At 42.9% G+C, this 14392-nt stretch overlaps 1 long non-coding RNA gene and 1 pseudogene across 2 annotated transcripts; one reads left to right on the forward strand and one right to left on the reverse strand.

Moving 5' to 3' along the window:
• Window positions 1-958: 958 nt before the first annotated feature.
• On the reverse strand, window positions 959-10256 carry LOC311582984. Its single transcript, XR_014774346.1, has 2 exons — window positions 10150-10256; window positions 959-1850 (listed from the first exon to the last, which is right to left on the reverse strand). It is a non-coding gene; the product is annotated as an uncharacterized lncRNA (long non-coding RNA).
• On the forward strand, window positions 10046-12012 carry LOC311582948 (splicing factor YJU2-like; annotated as a pseudogene). The gene is made up of 2 exons (XR_014783597.1): window positions 10046-10891; window positions 11969-12012. The product of XR_014783597.1 is annotated as a splicing factor YJU2-like (transcript).
• Window positions 12013-14392: the final 2380 nt, after the last annotated feature.

Here is a 14392-nt window from a genome sequence, read left to right on the forward strand (position 1 = left end):
AGTGCTGGGCTTTCAGTGCCCGAGAGTAGTCTGTAGACTTTCCGTGAGTGTTTACTTTGTTCGTGGTACTTGGCCATTTTTTTCCTAGTGCATTTCCCTTTTGCATCTTTTAATTCTCTCGCCTCCAACAGGCTCACCTTTTCCTCTCTTCCACTGCAAAAACGAGTCTAGGTCTTTTGCCTTGGCTGTGGTGGCCTGATAAAGTGCTCTTCACTTCTAGAAGTCATGTCACGCCCATCTCAGGTACCTGGAATGTTTCTTAGATACTGGTGCCAAAGCCCCAACTGCCCAAAGCCGGAATGGTCCAGTCTCCTGGTGGGCTCAGGGTGGTCATGAGTAGGGGAGAGAATTAAGAGAAGGTACCAGTGTGAGAGCCAGGGAAGTAAGTTAAGCTGGGAAGTCACACTGTCATAGTTGGTGGCCAGTATAGAGGTGGGTCTGAGCGTCAGAGGCTGAGGCCAGGACCCTCCCTGAGGGCCTTTCACCAGGAGAGAGAAGACATGGTCTCGGGCATCTTGCTGACTCATGAGTGGCAAGTGGGTAGGGAGAATGGTGACTAAAATATGATTCCTTGGTTTTTGGATTAAGTGACAGGATTTTCAACATTTGGAAAGGTCGAGAAGTCTCTGAAGAGAAACAGGCAGGTTTGCAGATAAGACCAGGAGTGAGTTTTAGATGTGTTGAGATTTCTGTGGGCCATATTTAATTGGCTGTTGGCTGACACAGAATTGTAGGGATTTGAGTCATACCAATATACAAGTGGTGATGGGAGCTACGGCATCGTCTGGGAACCTGCAGAATGAGAGAAGCAAGTTTGGCTGAGTTTGGAGACAGGTCACCAAATGTTTAGGGGCAAGAAGAAGAAAAAATATTCAGAGTCACGGGAGCCAGAGAGTCGAGCCGTTTCTAGTAGAAAGGAAACGTCTAGGTAGATGGCACAGAGAGGTAAGGGAGCTGCTGGAGGAAAAGTTCCATTTATTATGCTGACTTGGAACTGAAAACTAGTGGAAAGGAAGCAGAGCCGGGTGCGTCAGAGGCAGAGGTGTGGGAGCAGGAAGTACAGACAGCTCCTCCTCACCAGCGGAGGGAGGGAGTGGTCTACCGTGGTGTGGGGATAGCTTTGTTTTATTTTTGTTGTTGTTTTCGTTTCTTAGTTTAGCCCTAGGTGTCCTGGATTCACCTTGTAGACCAGGCCGGCCTCGAACTCACAGCAATCCGCCTGCCTCTGCCTCCCAGAGTGCTAGGACTACAGGCGTGTGCTACTGTGCCCGGCTGTTTGGATAGTTTTTAAAGCTAGAACAAATTGGAAGTTGTAAGAAGGGGAACTAGCTAGCCGAGCAGTCAGAGGCAGGCTGAAAGGGGATAATTGGCAGGACGTTGGTTATTTTGAGAAGGTGGACATTTCTCCCAGTCTTTCGGTTTCCTGTTTTCAATTGAGCCTGGCCTTACTGCTCAGCACATATCATTAGCCTGACTCTTGTGCCCTAACCAAGCCAGACCCAGTAGCAAAAAAACAGGGACTCCTCTTATGAGTCTTTGGATGGTCATCAGGACTGCCCGGATGTGCCGGGCTAAGAGCCTCCTGTCTGTCTGCAGCGAGGTTAGACGCAGACCTGCTAGGGGTGAAACATTGTCCAGCACTGTTCACGGAAGCTCTGGCTGGTTCTCCGCATCATACAGAGGACTGATGCTATGGGAAGCCCAGAACAAGGCTCTAGTCAGTGTGGTCCCAGAAGTTGGTCTGTTTGCTGTATTAGCACTTGGAAGGCAGAGGCAGGACAATGAAAGGTTTAAGGCAGCCTCAGGTACAAAATGAGTATGACTCCAACCTTGGTTATAGGAAACCATATCTAAAAACAAAGAAAAAGCATATTAATTTTATTAATTGGATTTCTGAAATCCAATAAAAAGCTGTAATAATATCCACATTCTTTGATCGCCTTTAATTTTAGCATTCCCAAATCTCCCTGGGCTGATGCTTTTCTGTGCCTCCGGCTCCATGATTTATTTTATAATCCTTACTTCACTCGTATCCAGCTTGTATAATCATTGAGCTGGTCTTGCTTTCGCCCTCTCCTTTGTGTCTTAAATTAGCATTCAGTAAAGTTCCAGTAGTTCTTTCACATCTCTGCCTTTAATCCCAGCATCCGGGAGGCGGAGACAGAGGCAGGCAGATGTCTGTGAGTTCGAGGCCAGCCTGGTCTACAAAATGAGTCCAGGACAGCCAAGGCTACACAGAGAAACCTTGTCTCAGAAAAAAATTTTCACCCATTTCACCCATTCCAATTACCCAAAATGTATTCCTTTGCCTGAACTTATGCGTGAAATGCATATATATATACATATATATGTATATATATACATACATATATATATACATATATATATACATATATGAATGACAGTGCTGAACACCCACTAACTGCTCATTAATTGTTAACATGGCAAGAGGAAAGTAACTAAAAAGGGATTATGGGAAAGGTGGACCTAATCTAACATGCACAATCACAATGTTAGATGAGAGCACTTGTGACCTCGAATCAGCCTATTTCATCTGATTTGGCTACTTGAAGCATCTCTTAAATGCCTGCAACTCAAACCCAAGGTCTTACCCTCCTTAAGAGAAAATTAAAAATAAAATATACAGATCAATTAAGAGAGATAGAGAGAGGGAGGGAGGGAGAGAGAGAAAGAGAGAGAGAGAGAGGGAGGGAGAGAGAGAGAGGCTGACATCTTGACACTTACAGCAAAACAGCTCTGTGAGAGAACGCCCTCATCTCGTGTGCATTGGTAGCAGGGTTAGATGGGTAGAAGGCACCATAAAGCATACATGGGCTGGAATGGGAGACGTTAGCGTTAGCAGAGTGGGGATGGGTAACAGAAGCAGCCATCCCGAGACACAGAGGACACTCACTGAATAATCTCAGACATTGTAAAAGCCTCTGAAGATGCTGTTTGGACTGTTTGAGATATTAGAGGTCTTGGGGACTTTAAGACTGAATTTAAAACCTATTTCATTGAGGTCATTTCAACTTTTCCTCCTTCACCATTCTGTTCCAGACTGAGGAAGAAAGTAATTAAGTTCAGTGAATTAATTGCTATTTGGGGAGAAGAGATTCAAGATGTAGAACATTAAACACTCAAAGAATCTGCAAAAACTGCCTGTCATTTTTGCTAGTATTGTTCTAATGTTAGAGTGTATGCTTAGGAAGAAATCATTGATATCTATTATTATTAGTAGTAGTATCTATTCCTTCATTTATTCATCTGTTTATTGAATACTGATATGTACCAGTCATTTTTCTAGAGACCTAGGATCACAGAGAGCAAAGAGTGAGGGATGCAAAGCAGTGAAAGTGGTACAGGATTCTGAGGAGGCCGGGATATCTGACATTAGGTATCACAAGGAGATGTGGAGTAAAGGATGAAGAGGAAATGATGTTTTATTAGTTCCAGGCTCAGGCATTCAGAGGCCTAGTGCTTTCATTTTTTTTTTTTAAATCCTCTTAGAGTCCCAACACCATATCAAAAGTTTTGAATTTTTGCTGGTGTGGAGAGGGAGTGCGACATCTGGAGAGAGATGGCGCTCTAGTCAACTTGACACAGCCTAGTGACCCAAATGGTCAGAAGAAAATATTGGACTGAAGCTCAGAGATGAAAAGAAGATTCAAGAGTCAATAAATGTCCGTGAGAGATGATGGGTTTTTAAAAAAACTAATACAGAGTCCAAGGGAATGACTCAAAGAGACAAATGATGTGGAAATAGTATTGCCCCAAAATAGAAGACATCACTTGATTGAATATTTGTGCACACCCCTCCAATTTGTATGTTGAAACCGTAATTCTCAGTGTGATGGCATTTGGAGAAGAGGCCTACTGTGTAGCTCTTTCCAGTGAATTGGAAGATTCCATCCTAGAGACTTAGGAAGCAAAGGAAACTTACAGGTCTCAGGAGCTTCTGAAACTAAAAAAAAAATTCACAAAGGACCTCCCTGAGGGTAAAAAAAAAAAAAAAAAAAAAAAGCAGCGAGTGCTAATATAAGCAGGAGTAGGCTTTTTAGCAATGCAGCTGCCGTTGAGAGTCTTCTGCACCCCTATCTATAACCCTCACTCAGACTCCTGTAATTAACCCTAATAAACTCATAGATCGCTGAGTCAGACGAGTGGTCTGTCTGTCACTGGTGCCCTATTTGGTGTGAACAGACGCTTGTGCAGGTTTCCTCCAGGGAAAGGCATACAAGAGGGGCTTTGGGAGGTGACTATGGACAAATGGTGGATCTCTTAGGAGGGGACTAATAATACCTTTACAAGAAGAGACAGCAGAGAGATGCCCCCTCCATCGTATGAGCTGTAATGAAAAGATTGCATCTGCAGCCAGGAAGAGTATCCTCGCCAGATGCTGGAGCTGGCAGCACACCTCTTGGACTTTCCAGCCTCCAGACTGTGAAGACAAGCGCTCGTGGCTTAACCTATCATCTGTCTATAGCAGTTTGTTATAGCAGCCTAAATTGACTTAGATAGAAGTGAAGCCATGGATTAGAAAGCATTTTGAATGCCAATTATGATGGCAATTTCACTTAATCTTATCATAACATCACTGGAACACATAGGCAGCATATATAAAGAAGACCGGCACGATCTCCTTACCGTCAGGGACACGGCAGCAAGACAGAGTGCTGATTTATCAACAGAAAGAAGTCATGGCCTGAAGTTCCAAATCAAGTTAGCTTTCAAGTAAAGGAGAAATAAAGACTGCAGAAACAGAAATCCAGAGAACTCACCAACGTCAAGTTTATACTACAGGAAATTCTAGTGAGAGACAGTCAGGTAAAAATCAAAGTGATCCTAAACTGAAGCCGGAAGATGAAGGAGAAACAGACAATTGAGAAAACAAATATTGCAGTAAGTCAAGATGAAAATGGAGTGTTTTAATTAGGCAACGATTACTTGTTTGAGATGTACTGACACAGTAGGAGGAACTCATAAGAAGGGGGCTGTGGAAATCACTTGGTGGCGAAGGGCACCGGCTGCTTTTGCAGAGAACCTGGGTTGGATACCCAGCATCCACATGGTGCCTCACAGCCATCCGCAGCTCCAGTATCAGGGGCCTCTATGGGTACCAGGAAACCACGTGGAGACAGACAAACAAAACACCATAACACATGAATAAAACTAACTGTGACTATTTTTGAAGAATTCTTAGGAGGACCTAGGAGACCTCAGTGAATAAAGCCCTTACTGCACTAGCATGTGGACCAGAGTTCAGATCCCTACACCTATCTATGTAGGTGCTGGGTGCACCTGGGGAAGTGCCTGCAGTTCTGATGCTTGTAAGGTAAATGCAGATCCCCTGAAAACTCTGCCTAGGTACAGTAGCCATGTATATCATCAAGGTAAACGCTTCATAAATGTTACAGAGCAATTGAGGAACACTCACCTTTGGCCTCTATATGCATGCGCACAGACCTTCATGTGCACCCACACACAGGAGAATACACAACACAGGAGGATTCATAGGAAACATAAAATGTACACATTGAATTAAAATATCACATGCAATAGGGAGGGCTGGAGAGCTGAGTCAGCAGTTAAAAGTACTTGCTGCTCTTACAGAGGGACGCAGTTTCTTTCCCAGCACCCACAAGGCAGCTCACAACCATCTCCAGTCACTGTACACACATGCTGAACAGACATACATACGGGCAAAACACTGATACACATAAAATAAAAATAAAGGTTAATTTTTAAAAATGTCACAATTGCCCATAATCATGCGTAATTTTATGCAGCAATTAAATTTTTAAACAAGGTTGGAAGGATTACACAGTGTTTAAGAGTATGCAGTGCTCTGAAAGAGGACATGAACCTGTAACTAAGACTCTAGAGAATCTGATGTCTTTGGTCTTCATGGGTATCTGGACATGCGCACGCGCGCACGCACACACACAAATACACACACTTTAAAAAATCTTTAAAAAGTATGAGGTTATGATAATAAAGAGGTCCACATTCTCAGAATAAGAAGAATTAATAAAGGTACTAGGATGCTAAAATTTAACAAAGATACACATGACTTTTAGGATAATTACTAAGGTAATAATTAAATACCCAAACTAATAAAAATAACTTGTATTCCCAAATAGGAGGAAATGAGAAATAATATCATAGTATATAAAATAATTACACAGAACCTATAAATATATATGTATATATTTACATATTCATATATCAATGATCACACCAAAGATGAAGAGACTTTTTTAATTAAAAGATTGCCAAAGTGAATTAAAAAGACAACTTTATACTGCCAAAAAGATATTTCTCCTTCTCCTCTTTTTTTTTAAACCTACATAGATGTCTATGGGAGAGTATCAAATCTTAGAGTTACAGACAGTTGTGAGCTGCCATGTGGTGCTGAGATTTGAACTCAGGCCCTCTGGAAGAGCAGTCAGTGCCTTTAAGAGCAGAACCATCTCTCCAGCCCTTTTTCTCTTTCTTGAGAAAGTTTTACTTTGTCACCCAGGTTGACCTTGAACTCATTACAATCATCCTGCCTCAGCCACCCACGTGTTGGGATTATAGATAGAAGCCACCACTCCTGGCGAGAGAGATAGCTTGAATAAAGACATTAAAAGGTAAAATGATAGATACACAAAGAAGACATTTGCAAATTCAAATAGAAAGTGGCTCTATTTATATCAAACAAAGCAGACTATAACACATCAAGCATTACAGTAAATTGGTAGTGCATAACCAGAGGTGATTACCCCCAGGGGTCTACCAAAATGGACGTTGGCCAAAACCTAAACATATTTTTGTTTGTCACAGTTTTGGTTGAGGATGATATTACCATGCAGTTTATTGAGGAAAATCATGTTACTAGACACTACAGTGTGTGGTACAGAACCTCTCACCCAACCAAGAATTACCCATAACATCAATGTGCATATTTGAGAAATGCTGCTACAAAGAGATAGTATACAAAAACAAAAGGACAAATAAATGAAATGTTTGATTTGTGTAGATTAATAACATCTCACAATACATAAAGAAATCATGACAACTAAAGAAAATAGGCAATTGTACAATCATAGTTGGAGATTTCCATATAATTCTCTTGGGAACTGATAGGACACATACGTTTTATAAAGTCTGTGAGAGAGATAGGTTTGTAGTTGAATGGTAGAACTCTTGCTTAGCATGCACAAGCCCTGGATTCAGTCCCTAGTACTGCAAACACACTAGGAAGACCACAGATGACTCAAAGAACACAAGTAGAGCTGGGAAGATGCCTCAGAGGTTAAAGCATTTGTTGTGCAAGAATAAGTAAGTGGGTTCAGATCTTCAGAACTCAAAACCAGATGCCGTAGCTTGCATCTGTAGTCCCAGGGCTCCTATGGTGAGATGGGAGGTGAGCTAGATTGTCCTCGAAAGCTTGACGGCCAGCTAATTAATGTGGCATACACATAGATGAACACTGAGAGACCCTGTCTCAAATAAAGTAAGAGTGAAGAACAGCACCTGAAGTTGTCCTCTGACCTCTAGTAGTGGCATGTGTGTTTACCTAAACTCACCCACCATACATGAACACACACACACACATACAGAGAGAGAGAGAGAGAGAGAGAGAGAGAGAGAGAGAGAGAGAGAGAGAGAGAGAAGTAATATGTGTAACTTTATTAATATGCTTAGGACACAATGCCAAACATCTATCAATTTCATATGCATATGGAACATTTATGGAAACTGACTATACGCTGGGTAATAAGGTAATTTCCAATATCTTAGAAATTAGACTTGTTATAGCTTCTGGTTACAGAGCTATGCATCAATAAGAAAAATACTAGGAATTTCTAGGAATTTGGAAGTTAAACAATATTTTTATTCCCAATTTTAAATAATCTGTGATTCAGGGAAGAAAGAACAATGGAAATTAAAACATTTTGAGTGAATAATAGTAGAAACACAATGTATCTATACTTGTAAGCTCAAGCCAAAGCAGTTTAGAGATTTGGTGTTTTGTTTATTTGTTTTGTTGTTGTTGTTGTTGTTGTTGTTTTGGGACAGGGTTTCTCTGATTAGCCTTGGCTGTCCTGGATTCACTTTGTAGACCAGGCTGGTTTAGAGAATCTTGAATTCACATCATAGAAAGAAAGCTGAACCTATTTCAAAAAGTCAGGGGAAAAAAACCTCAAAAAGGAGAATAAATATATGATAAAAATATATTGTGTAGAGATTTAGGAAAGCCAAAAATAGTAAAAATGCATATTCTACTATAAAATTGGATCAAGATTTAGAAAGTGTAAATAATAAATGAGATATAAAAATGGTACATAATTTCAAATGTTATGGATATTTAACATAAAGGACATTGTGGACAACTTGATGCCATACATCTTGAAATATTAGTTGAAATGAAAAATGTTTTGGGAAAATATATCTTATAAAGCCAACACAAAAAGAAAGAGAAGTAAAACTAGTTTTATATCTTCCAGAGAAATAAATTTTATCTCTAATATAAAATCTGTCAAAGAAAATTCCAGGCTTATGTAGCTTCACTAGCAAATCATAGTAAATAATTACAGGGTTAGACAATGCCAATACCATACAAAACCAGAACGTACAAAGAGGGTGGATTTACCGAATTAATGAAGAAGTACAACATTAATATCAACAATTAACAAGTATAAGACAAGAAAAAACAGTCTCTCATAGCTAAAAAAATTAAATATCAAATCAAATTCTGATATATAAAAACATATAATCCATCACAGCAAAGTAGAGAATAATCTAGATAGTTGGTGTTTGAAAACCAATTGCAGTCATCACATTAATAGGCTACAGGGGGAAACCAGGACTTTTTAAAGGGATTCAGAGAAAGTGGGTTGTTTTGCTTTGTTTTGTTTTGTTTTGGTTTTTGAGACAGGGTTTCTCTGTGTAGCCTTGGCTGTCCTGGACTCACTTTGTAGACCAGGCTGGCCTCGAACTCACAGTAATCTGCCTGCCTCTGCCTCCCGAGTGCTGGGATTAAAGGTGTGTGCTACCATGCCGGGCTCCAGAGAAACTGTTTAAAGTTCAGCGAACATCTAAAATATCTCAGAGAACTAGAAATAGGAGTTTTCTTACTCAAATATGAGGTATCTATACAATACCTGCAGAAATATCACATTTAGTAGTAAAATATTGAAAGCTTCCTCTAGAATTATGAATAAGAGGGCATCTGATACTATTTCTTGTATTTAAGACTATACTGGAGTTCTTGTCCTGTAAAATATGATAAGAAAAAGTAGATAATAAACACACGTTGTTGTTGGTGGTGGTTTTTTATTTTTAGCATAGTTAGTCAGTTTGTTTTTGAGACACGGTTTCTCTGTGTAACAGCCTTGGCTGTCCTGGACTGGCTTCGTGGACCAGGCTGGCCTTCAACTCAGAAGAGATCCACCTGCCTCTGCCTCCAGTGTGTAGGGATTAAAGGTGTGTGCCACCACGCCCAGCTCGTTAAGACCACAGAGGGCTCAGCCCACTGTGGGCATCGTAATTTCCGGGACAGCTGATCCAGGATTATATAAGAGAACTAGCGAAGGGGGTGTAAAAGAAGTGCCAATGTTCGAAAGTGAGTGTAATTGACAGAAAAAGTGACAAATCAAAGATTTGACAGAATAGGAACCGCCCAACTCTCTGGGGAAGAGAGAGAGAGAGGGGGGAAAGGGAACCTATTTAAGGGAGCCCAGGAGACGTTCTCATTTGCTTGTACCTCCGTTAAGATGTCAGGGCACAGAGTACTCTGTTCTATCCAATGGACAGGACATTCTCCACAGTTATGTGGAGAGTGGGGACTGACTCTGACATGAACTCTGGTCCGCCATATTTAACCACCTCCCCTTGGTGGGGAGGCCTGATGGCACTCAGAGAAAGAATAAGCAGGCTACCAAGATGAGACTTGATAGCCTATGACCATATAGTGAGGGAGGAGGTCCCCCTCGGTCATAGACCTAGGGGAGGGGACTAGGGTGAAAGCAGGAGGGAGGGAGGAACGGGAGGATACAAGTGATGGGATAACAATTGAGTTGTAATCTGAATAAATTAATAAAATTAAAATAAAAAAAGAAAAGATGTCAAAGCGCAAAGTTTTAAATAAATACTACCCACCTGACTTTGACCCGTCGAAGATCCCGAAACTCCAGCTACCCAAAGGCCCGCAGTCTGTGGTGCGGCTGATGGCTCCCTTGAACAACGAGGTGTAAGACTTGTGGAGAATACGTCTACAAGGGGAAGAAGTTCAATGCACTTAAGGAAACGGTCCAGAAGGAGGCAGACCTGAAGCTGCCCATCTTCCGACTCTACAGCAAAGGCACGCGCTGCTTGGCCGAGACAGACCCAGAGAACACAGACTACACCATGGAGCACGGGGCCACACGCAACTTCCAGCCTGGGAAGCTTCTGGAGGAGGAAGAGAAGCGAGTGCAAGAGGAGCGAGGATGAGGAGATGGAACAACCCCTTGGAGGTCCTAGAGAACCGCACAAAGAACTCGGTGCTGGAAGACCTGCAGGAGCTAAAGGACCTGAACCTGCGGCAGGCGCACGTGGACTTCGAGGCCGTCCTATTGCAACACCGCCTGTCGCAGGTGCAGCGGCGGAGACCACAGCCGCAGCTGGAGGAGGAAGACGAGCAGGAGACGAAGAGGAGCTGCCTTGCTGAAGAAAGCTCGCCACCGCAGCCTTCTAGAAGATTCCAACTCAGAGTACGAGGCTTCACCTTCCGGACCACTGGCAGGCGCAAGACCCCAAACCCACTACCATGCTCGACGAGGTACCAAAAGCCAAGAGAAAGGCCAAGTCCCTGATTGTACCAAAGAAGTTGGTGATGGAAGCTAACAGGGACTCAGAACAGGTGCAGGTGCCTGCGGAGGGTGCACCCGGGGAGCAAGAAGGCAGCTGACCCTACACCCCAACACCAGGTAGGATTGAAAGAAGATTAGTGGGGAGAAGGGGTGTAGTTCTCCTTGGTTACTTTCTGCGGTTTCGTTCCTTGGGGCAAATCCAATCCTCCAACAACTTCTGGTCAAACTGCATCAGGAGCAGCTAGGAGGGTGAAGGGGGTGGGGCGGGGACCAGCAACTGTATTCCTTGGAGCCCCCCTTTTCTCTCTGGGCTCTATAATTTATTCCCTCTCCAGAGTCCTCACATTTAAACTATCTGCAGCTGGCGAAGAGCCCCTCCCAGAACCCGCAGGAGGCAAATAGTTTGCTGCTGTGGACAATCTGAATCAGTCCCATATCCCACACCTGGGATTAAAACAAAAGTATCTAGACCCCACCCAGCGGAGGATCAGGACAGTAACTGGGACTCCCAGGCTCAACGGACTGTTGGGCAGAGTACTGAGAGTTGCCTGAAAGCGTTGGGAGATGGAAGGCACCGGAGGGGTCGGGAGCTCCACAAAGAGACCGTCAAGCCCATCCCGAGCTGACCTGGACCTGGGGGGCCTGCAAAACTGATACGCGAACCAAGGACATGGCAAGCAGAGAACCGGGCCCCCCTGTTGAGGCGTAGCAGATGGACAGCTCACTCTCCAGGTTCGCATGGGGGAGGACAGCAGGGACTGCCTCTGACGTGAACTCTGGTCCCTGCGATTTGATCACTGCCCCTTGGCCTTGGGCACGTAGAGGAAGGTGTTGCAGGCAGGCTATCCTGACTCCTGATAGGCTGAGGTCAGACAGTGGGGGAGGAGCCCCCCTCTTGTCAGAGGTCTAGGGAAGGATTCCCGGGAACTGGAGTTACAGATCTTTGTGGGAAGCTGGGTGTGGTGGCGCACGCCTTTAATCCCAGCACCCGGGAGGCAGAGGCAGGAGAATCGCTGTGAGTCCGAGGACAGCATGGTCTACAAAGGGAGTCCAGGCCAGCCAAGGATACCTGTCTCGCAAAAACAAAAGACAAAAACGGATTGAACCCAGGTCTTCTGGAAGAACAGGAAGTGCTCTAACCGCTGCACTGTCTCTCCAGCTGCTCATTATTATATACTTCATAAAAAGCGGAGTATTAATTACTCTCAAATCGTTACAGTTCATCTGGTAATGGGATTTTGGGGGAAATAAAATGTTTATATTTACAAGATACTGTGATGTTCACCTATTAGTATTTTCAGCCAGTGAGAATTTATCATTTATTATCTTCATCAATGAAGATAATCTACAGTCGCTTTCCTGTCCAAAACCAGGCAGGGCTGGCCAGGCGGCTGTGTGCTTACACCATTTTGCTGTGCTGGCAACAGACATGAGGATCCCCACAACCCACTCTGGTTTCTTTGTTTTGTTTTTGTTTTTTGAGACAGGGTTTTTCTGTGTAGCCCTGGCTATACTGGACTCCACTTGTAAGCCAGACTGGTCTTGAACTCACAGAGATCTTACCTGCCTCTGCCTCCCCAGTGCTGGGATTAAAGGCATGGGGGCACACCACTTGTTTGTTGGTACTGAGGCAGGGATTTTTATAGCCCAGTTGAAGTCATGCTTTCTAATTGAGGATGACCTTGAACTTCTGATCTTCTGGCCTCTGCCTCTCAAGTAATGGGATTACAGCTAGAAGCCGATTACAGAGAGAAACCAGATTGACTAAATCAGCTAGGAGGGTTAGTTTAAGCCAGAACAGCTGAATTGAGCCAGCCAGCAAGAGCTCAGAAAGAGCTAGAAAGGGTGAGCTTATTAAGCAATAAGTCTCAGAGGCTGAAGACATTCTAGGCCTAGGTTAGATTACACGAAGGCTAGAAGCTTCCAAGACTAGGTCTAGGTTAGCTGACAGAGGCAGCAATCCTCCAAGACGACAATTACTTCAGGTGAATTAAATTTCTTTCTTCAGCCGGGCCTGTTAGTAAGTCAGCAGGCTGACTTCACCCATGACTTCTGCTCCAAGTTTTGGCTTGAGCTACTGGCCTGACTTCCCTTGAGGATGAAGTGCACCCTGTACATTTACCCTTTCTGTCCTAAGTTGCCTTTGGTTAGAACATTTTTATCACAGCAGCAACAACAAAAAGGAAACTAGACCAACAGGCTAGCCAAACCTATGGATAGGAAGATCTTGTCTCAAAACTAAACAAAGGAAAAAGCAAATCAACCACGTGACATATGTGAATTTTTTTTTTTGTTTGTTTCTGACAACTTTGGGAAGAGTACTGTTCTTTAAAATAATGATCTAGGGTCAACTGAGATACTGGTACTTCCTCACTCAAATCTTGAAGTTTTCCTCCTTTTCCTTTGTTCATAGCCTCTTTTCTTTAATTGTTTGTTACATATATAGATGTATATATTTATATATTCTTAAATACATAAATACAATCTGCTTAATCTGTATAGTCTTACTTGTGTGTATGTTTTCAAAAGCCTGGCCATTTGGTATTGGAGAGGGAATGGGTGTTCTCTTCCCTGGGGAGGACTAGTTCTGCTTTCGCAGTCACTGGTGGCCTGGAGGGCTTCGTTGAGGCCTCTACGCTTTCCCCTTCCATGTGAGCATCTCTAGTGGTGGTTCCTTGTTCCAGTCTTGTTTAGGCAGTGTGTGCAACCTCTCTGACATCAAATCTTGATTTTTATCTTATATAACATTAAAAAAAAAAAACTTATGTGTTTAACGTGGGGAAAAAAAAGTGGAAAAAAACAAGCTAATGACCTCAAGGAAGAGAAAACTTGTAAAACATAATATTTCTCCATCAACAAAAGCTCTCTAACCATAAAGGAAAGGGCTGATGAAGTATAAGATTTGTAAAGTGTAAGGAAAAACAAGAGTGCAAGAAAATATCTTCAAGACAGAGCTAATAAGAGGATTATATCCAGGCTGTATGAAGAACAGCGGATTAGTAGGAAAAGCAGCAAAAGGGGTGGGTAAAGAGTTGAACAGATTCTTTCAGAAAGCTGGAAAAGTAGGAAGTGCTGGCAAGGATGCGGGGTGCTGGAAACCTTCCACTTCAGTCACCCCTTTTTTGTTTTGTTTTGTTTTGTTTTTTAAGACAGCTTTTCTCTCTGTAGCCTTGGCTGTCCTAGAATTTACTCCATACATCAGGCTGGCCTCCAACATGGAATCCACCTGCCTCTGCATCGTAAGCGCTGGGATTAAAGGCGTGGGTCACCCCTGCCCAGCTCACTTCAGTCACCCTTTATTCTTGGAGGATAAATTCAAAGGTGACGTCTCACACTTGAGAGCAGCACTAAGTCTGTTTTTCCCCCTACACATACATACTATGACAAAGTTTAATTTATAAATTAGGCACAGTGAGAGATTAATAACAACCAAAGGGCTGGATAATTATACACCATGCTGTGATAAAAGTTGTTTCAACTTCTGACTTATTTCTGACAATTTTCCATTTATTTTTTCCAACCGCAGTTGACCACAGAGGTAAGTGGAAGAA

The sequence above is a fragment of the Acomys minous genome (assembly GCF_964271855.1).
Source record: "Acomys minous genome assembly, chromosome: 2".
Taxonomy (NCBI): domain Eukaryota; kingdom Metazoa; phylum Chordata; class Mammalia; order Rodentia; family Muridae; genus Acomys; species Acomys minous.